Below are 7847 nucleotides of genomic sequence, written 5' to 3' on the forward strand. Positions count from 1 at the left end.
TATTCCAGGTTGACGCTCGGTCTCTATGATCTTAATAAATAATTATCCTTACGTTAAGCCTGTATATATGTTTAAAATACTTCAGCTATTCCATTAATATCTCTTTTTATTGTTACTCCAAATCTTACATGTTCCTCACAAGTTTAAAACTGTTATTAATTCAATTATTTCTATAAGCTTGTTAATAATTGCTTCTTATGTTATCTAATATTTGTATAAAATGTATTAGTGTAAGTAATCACTGTATATTACGCAAATAAAAAGCTGTAACCACTCTGGTAGTGGCTATCAGTGCTAGTTGTGACCTCACCGAAGGCACGCCCTGAAAAAAAGAAAAAGAAAAGAATGAAAAAAAAAAAAAAATGAAAAAAAAAAAAAAGTTACTCCTAAATTATAATTATACATGTTGTGGCAAGTGTATTAATTTAATCCTATGAATAGTGTGTGCAATTTATTTTAATACTTCACAATCAATTTTTAATTTTAAAAACTGTTCCACGTGAACTTTTAATTTTGCGCATACTATTACAAGCATCTGTTTCGTGTATGTGACTGAATACATGTAGGCAGACTCCTTCACACATCATTTACACGTACATTGTTTTCTCTGTTACAATTGTAATTTTTTACCTGTATTGACGTTATGCAAATCTCACCATTGTGCTAATACATATAACTGCACGAACTCACCAAACTGCACCAATACTCTTACTACTCCATTACATCTACTACTCCACTGCAATAACTCCATCATACTCCTCCATACATAGTTGTCTTTTACGTAACTGAGTTTTGCACGTGATAGGATGGAACCCATCACCTCTAATCCCAGCAACAGCAACAACATGGATCTTAGTCTGGAGGAAGAGGAAGTTAATTTAAATGAAAACGTGGATGCACTGCCCCTATCCATCGTCAGCTCTGCTAGTTCCTTCGAAAAAAGTGTCACTACATCACCTAGGCTCTCCTGGTTCTCCTCAGGCTCAGACCCGGCTCCAAGTGACTGCACAGCCATCAATAAACCTACCTCTATGAATCAGGAAAGTGTCACTGCGATGGAGACTTCAGACGTTGTCCACATGGAATGTAGCACTGACCCGTTATCCACCTCGACTCCGAAAATTTCTCGTGAGCTTTCTTTGCTCATTGGAAAACCAGGACCAATGTGTAGTAAGAGGAAGAAACCATTCCCTCTATCCTTATCTCTACGCAAGCGCTCCAAGCGCGGCTCTGCTAGCCATAACATCAGTTCCTCTAAGAGTGCATCCAAAGTCCAGATCCTCAATGATATTCTTTTACCGCAAGTTAATCCAGATGTTGTTAACATTCCCTCCTTGAATAAAAACTCAACTAAGGAACCCAATCTTCCCATCAATCATAAATCTGAGCATGAAGTTCCGGATAATTTTCTTCAAGATGGTCCCTCCACCAGCAAGGATGCTGCGATTCTACTCAGACTGGCTTCTCTCCGTGATGCAGAGGATAAAATCCCGGCTATTTTCCTTCATGATGTGACTATTATTCAACCCCTTCTTGACTCTCTTAACTCCATTCCAGGAGTTTTGGAGAAAAATTTTACTACCACAACTCTAAATGGAAATTGTATCAAAATAACCTGCAGCAACTCCACCACCTACCAATTAATCATGAACAAATTAGAGACTGATAATAAGCAAACTCATACTCACCAACCTCGTTCTGATCGAGGGTATAGGCTAATTATTCGACGACTCCACCATTCTACACCCTATGACCAGATCCGCAAACTCCTTAACAACTTGGGCTTCACTGTCCGCTATATAAATAATATCAAGCACCGCCGTAGTCACAAGCCGTTGGATTTGTTTGAGGTTGAACTGGCACCTTCTTTGGATAACTCTAATGACAGGATCCTCTCTGTTACTATGCTGGGTAATCAAAGGGTTACAGTAGAGCGACAATTAAGGAGAATGGAGCCGGCTCAGTGTCACAGATGTCAGCGCTTTGGACACACAAAGAACTTCTGCCGCCGAGACTTTGTCTGTCTTAAGTGTGCTGGTAGCCACCCTTCCACGGACTGTGCAAACACTAGAATTGCCAATCCTAAGTGTGCCAATTGTGGTCTGGGACATATTGCCAGTTACAAAGGCTGCACGGTGTACAAAGAATTTAAAACCCGCCTCCTTGCCTATCGTTTACACTCTGCCGATAATGGTCAAACTAGGACACACCAATCTAAGGTTAGGTTTAATCCCCAACCCACCTACTACGACAGTCATCAGCAACAACACAAGCAGCTACCTCAAAATACATCCTTACAACAGCAGGATTTCATCCGTGAAGGCTTCAGGGATCAACTGCGGTCTCCTAGTGGTCGTAGAGCAACTATAATGTCTGACGTTCAGCCCCATCCCAACAAAGCTAACACTCCCTCATCAAATCCTAAATTAGGCAAAAGGAATCCATTTAGTAACTCTCCCCACACGCCTCCTAAAAATTTTCTTTCGCGTAATCCAGCTGAAAATCATTTAATTAAACTTCAACAGCAACTTAGGAACGAGCAACAACTTATGAATGGGCAGCGACTTGAAAACGGCAAACATGTCTCAAACAAAAATGTTGTCATGCATTCCAGTGCAAATACCAGACAATCACATCAGCACGAGAGAACCCGTTACCCGCAACAAAATGTAGTATCCTCAAACAACCCCCAATCTACACCAACTGGCTTGCCTCAAAGAACCTGGTCTACTCCCTCATCAACTAATGGCGACCTCCTACAAATGATACAACAGAGTGTGACCTCTGTAAGTGACTTAAGTATAAAACTTGATTCCCTTATTTCTCTCATACACGTAATTGTTGCTGACCCCAAGCTGCTAACTAATACTGGCAGTGGCTTCACAAATATCTAGTATTTTGTAGACCTAACTACAATACAATTAAAAGACAATATGAAAGTTCCTTGGAAATTTTACCATCTACGTCATGAGGATTTCTAAATTGTTCATTTAAATTATAGCATTAATCCTTTTCCTGCCAGTCTTAAAGAAAATAACACTATAAAGGAATCAATATTAAAGCCTGCAACGTAATTATTTTATATTATCCATATGTATGCATTCCTTTATCACAAAAACTACAATTATATTGCCTGCCCTCCTTCTGTGCTTCTTTTCCTCCGTATGCAACTCCCACACACATAGAACAAAGTGTTATACGCACACACTCTCTTAAAGTTGCTCTACGCTGTCGCCTTATTCTAATGCGTAGTTTTCGTTTCATTGTGCTGCATCATTTTTTCCAGCCATTGCGATTCTGTTTCACTCTTTCACAAGCCTTAACTGCGATCGGTTGTATTTGTCAAGCACAACAAGGAAAAATAAAATAAAAACTGTACCATGGCTGATTCGTCTAATAAAGTGATTGACATTCCCCCAATAATTGTGTTGGATGTCTCATCAATACTCAGCTTTAAAGGATTCCTTCGCTCCTGCTCCTCGAGGATCATCAACCATGAGGTTACCCGTCTGGATGAGGGCAGAGTTAAGGTGACCTGTTTCACCAAGGATGATCACTCCCTCATCCTTTCGAACTTATACGGATCAGGATATCGGGCCCACTCAATAATGCAACATTTAATCGATTATCGGCGCTTTATTATTCGAGGCCTTCATCACTCAATTCCAATTTCGAGTATTCGTGCGGAATTCGAGCTCTTAAACTTCACTCTATGCCATATCCGGAACCTGAAATTTTATCGAAGCCGTGAGCCAATGAATCTATTCGAGATTGCTATAGCACCGTTTGACCTGGAACGTGTTGACGAATTCCTTGCCATTAAGAAGCTCTGCAACAGGTCTGTTACCATCGAGCGCCAAAGGAAATCGGATCAGCCTACTATGTGTCAACGGTGCCAGCGTTACGGGCACACAAAGAACTACTGCCGTCGCGATCCTATCTGCTTAATTTGTGCTGGCCCGCATCACAAGGCCGACTGTTCCCTTCCGTCGACTTCTCCTCCTAAGTGCGCCAACTGTGGTGGCAAACATGTTGCCACTTACAAAGGCTGTGTTAAATTCATGAAAGCAAAGGAAAGTCTTCAAGGACCAACCAACTCCTCGGCTCAGCGTCATCCTTCCACTTCGCCGCCTCAGCAGTGTATATCTCCTCCAATGACTTCTCAACGTGCGCTCAATTTACTCAAACCGCTTCCTTCACCTACTAAACGTGATCCGCATCACTCCAAGCCACCTCGCCGAGCTCCATCGCCAGCTTGGGATGACTTGAGCGACTCCAGTTGTGATTCTCGCACAACCAATCGACCATCTCGGCCACGCACAACATCATCTCGTCGTGTACTCTCTTCGGCTCGCCGCCATCGCTCCAGCTCGATTCCTCAACGTTCGGAATCGCCTCCTACTACATCCCGTCGTGCTCGGCAACTGAAGCCATCTACTCGGCTCAACTCCAAGGCACCTCGTGTGTCCTTTTTGATACCCCATGGTGGCCGTGACGGATCCAGCGACTCTGGCCTATCCTATCTGGATTCTAAACCACCAAAAACCTCATCCAATCGAAAACACTCCTTACTCCGCCGTCGCCGCCACAGCGCATCCTCTCGGCGTTCAGGACTACCGGTTCACGGCCATTCAAGCGACTCCAGTTATGACTGTGGTCCACCTATGCGTTGTTCTCCTCCAGAAAAACTCCATCGTGCGCCTGAGCAGCGGGAATCGCGTTTCAGGATGCCCTCTCCCATCGCTTTGGAAGGACCATCTCAGCGGCTGTCCTCGTCGGACCAATCTGGCCACGGTTGTTCCCCTGGAGGTGACCTGGATTCCCTCTCCGAAGAGCCCCCTATGGAAGGCTCACCTCCTGAGGATCTACTCAAGGCTGTCCTTTGCAGCTGCCGCACCGTAGATGGACTGTCCAAAAAGTTGGACTCTATAACCAAACTGGTTGAATTTTTCACAACTGATCGATAGTTTATTACATTTTATAACACAAAACTACTTAAACTACTTAAATATAATTCATTAAAACTAAAATTGGTTCTCTTAATTCTGGAAAAATTCTGGAAAAAATAAAATTCTGGGTTCCTTAATTCTATTTTATGCTGCTGTTCCTGATCCTTTTTACTCGCCCTCTCCAGACATGATCGGAGTTAATTTCGTCACAAACTTGCGACTGTTCCATCCTGGTGTCTGCCTTCGCGACTGGATTCCAAATATATGCTGGTTTCTTGACCGGTGGTGGATCGGAGATTGCCTGCTGCTCCTGAATTTGCCTTCCAACCTTGCTCGTTGTTTCCTTGCTGCTTGCTGCACCCACACCAACCCAGATGCCTGCTATGCAGTTGGTTCTGTTGCATGTGCTGGATCTTCAAAATAGGAATAAAGCTGCAATGAGAAATTTTGAATTAATTATTTTTATGTATTCATTCCAAATAAATCTGCCCACCTGCTGAGGTTCTCCAATCTCAATTCCTGTGGCCACTAGCGTGAGGTTGATCTACTAATACAAGCCTGGATCTGCGAGTTGCTTTATGAATACCTCTTCACACCTTATAATGGAAATTAAATTCAGATTAATTCATCATACTACTGCAAACTTGTGTACATACCTGTGGTTAGTCCAGCTTGAATTATGTTCTACGTTTGATACCTGTACACATGCTGGATTATTAACGGTGTATAAATCTGAAATTAGAAATTTTACATTCAATTATTCCTGCTGCTTTACTCCAAATAAAATTGCCAGTCTACTGTGTAATGCTCAACGCAATGGCTGTTAGATTGAACTTATTTTGCCTCTACAAATTCTGCTACATACCATGTATTCATAGAAACTGATGTTTGCCCTACGACTGCTCCTATACAAGCGCTGGTCTCTTGATTAGAAATGGATCTGCAATGAGAAATTTTGAATTAATTAATTTTATTAATCCACTCCAAATAAATCTGCCCACCTGCTGAGGTTCTCCAATCTCAATTCCTGTGGCCACTGGTTTGAGGTTGATCTGCTAATACAATCCTGGATCTGCGAGTTGCTTTATGAGTACCTCTCCACACCTTATAATGGAAATAGAATTCTGATTAATTCGCCATACTGCTGCAAACTTGCGTACATACCTGTGGCTAATCCAACTTGAACTCTGCTCTACGTCTGATACCTGTACACATCCTGGATTATTAATGGTGTATAAATCTGAAATTGGAAATTTTACATCTAATTATTCCTGCTGCTTTACTCCAAATAAAATTGTCTGTCTACTGTGGAATGCTCAATGCAGTAGCTGTTAGATTGAACTTATTTTGCCCCTACAAATTCTGCTACATACCATGTGTTAATAAAAACTGATGTTTGCCCTGCGACTGCTCCTATACAAGCACTGGTCTCCTGGTTGGTAATGGATTTGCAATGAGAAAACTTATTACTAAAATTGTAAACAACATGTGCTATTCAATTATTGTTTTTCTTGCATTGCACACTGCACTAATACCAACTTAGCTTTGCCAGTTATGCTTAAAATCGTTGGTCAGAGTGAGACCCATGTATATTCCTCATATGCTCTCCTACCCTGCACTCTTACTCTCAGTTTCCTTATTTTGCTATTACTCAGCAACCCTGTCTCTGAAACAATTGTTTCTACACTACCTAGCAACTTGTTGCTATACATGTTGTTTAACTAAACGAAGCTCTACCTTAAATAAACAAATGTATCTGACCCTTGACTGGTCAGCCAATTTACTAAAATTATAAGATTATTATGGCACTGATTTGCCGGGAAAGGCAGAATAACCATACCTTTCCTACTAATTTACTCCTCAAAATTCTTAGGCACCTGCTACCCCTGACTCCTTCCCAACTACACCTGCGTATATCTGTGACTCCTGATTACCAATTTCCCTAAACTTGGGGATTGGGCACTGTATTCCTAGCTCTGGTAGCAGCCTCCAACCAGCTATCCTGCCACTGGGCACCGGCTTTCCAATCCAACTTCATCTTCCCAGCGTTTGGATCTCTGGCTTGGCCACCAGGACTTCAGGTCGATGCTCGGACCCTACGACCGCGATTTAGTATTATCTAATTGAAATCAATAATCTTTTATACTCATTATTATTACCTAATTCTGTTATATCTACTATTTAAGTACTCCAAATTGTATTCTACTGCTAATAATTCTACATCACTCCTGCCCAACTACACCTGCGATTCCTGATTACCAATCTCTTCAAACTTGGTGATCGGGCACTGTATTCCTAACTCCAGTAGTAGCCTCCAACCAGCTACTCTGCTATTGGGCAACGGCTTTCCAATTCAACCCCATCCTACCAGCAATTGATCTCTGACTTGGCCACCAGGACTTCAGGTTGATGCTCGGACCCTACGATTGCAAATTACTATTATCTAAGTGAAGTCAATACTCTTTTATACTCATTGTAACTACCTAATTGTATCCTACTGCTATTTATTCTACATCACTACTGCTCAACCACGCCTCCGTTCATCTTTGGCTCCTGAATACCAACTCCTTCAAATTATGTTATTAAGTACTGAATTCCTAACTCTAGTGGTAGCCTCTAACCAGCTACTCTGCTATTGAGTACCGGCTTTCCAATTCGGCTCCCATCTACCCAGCGCTCTGACCTCTGACTTGGCCTCCAGTATTCCAGGTTGACGCTCGGTCTCTATGATCTTAATAAATAATTATCCTTACGTTAAGCCTGTATATATGTTTAAAATACTTCAGCTATTCCATTAATATCTCTTTTTATTGTTACTCCAAATCTTACATGTTCCTCACAAGTTTAAAACTGTTATTAATTCAATTATTTCTATAAGCTTGTTAATAATTGCTTCTT

At 41.6% G+C, this 7847-nt stretch overlaps 1 long non-coding RNA gene across 2 annotated transcripts; it reads right to left on the reverse strand.

Moving 5' to 3' along the window:
- Window positions 1-447: 447 nt before the first annotated feature.
- LOC138927696 (uncharacterized) lies at window positions 448-1904 on the reverse strand. Of its 2 annotated transcripts, none has more exons than XR_011444175.1 (4): window positions 1693-1904; window positions 1028-1633; window positions 691-857; window positions 448-630 (listed from the first exon to the last, which is right to left on the reverse strand). It is a non-coding gene; the product is annotated as an uncharacterized lncRNA (long non-coding RNA). The 2 variants fall into 2 exon arrangements; XR_011444176.1 differs by having other exon boundaries at window positions 1689-1904.
- Between the last annotated feature and the right edge of the window lie 5943 nt (window positions 1905-7847).

The sequence above is a fragment of the Drosophila bipectinata genome, unplaced genomic scaffold (genome assembly GCF_030179905.1).
Source record: "Drosophila bipectinata strain 14024-0381.07 unplaced genomic scaffold, DbipHiC1v2 scaffold_58, whole genome shotgun sequence".
Classification (NCBI taxonomy): Eukaryota; Metazoa; Arthropoda; class Insecta; order Diptera; family Drosophilidae; genus Drosophila; species Drosophila bipectinata.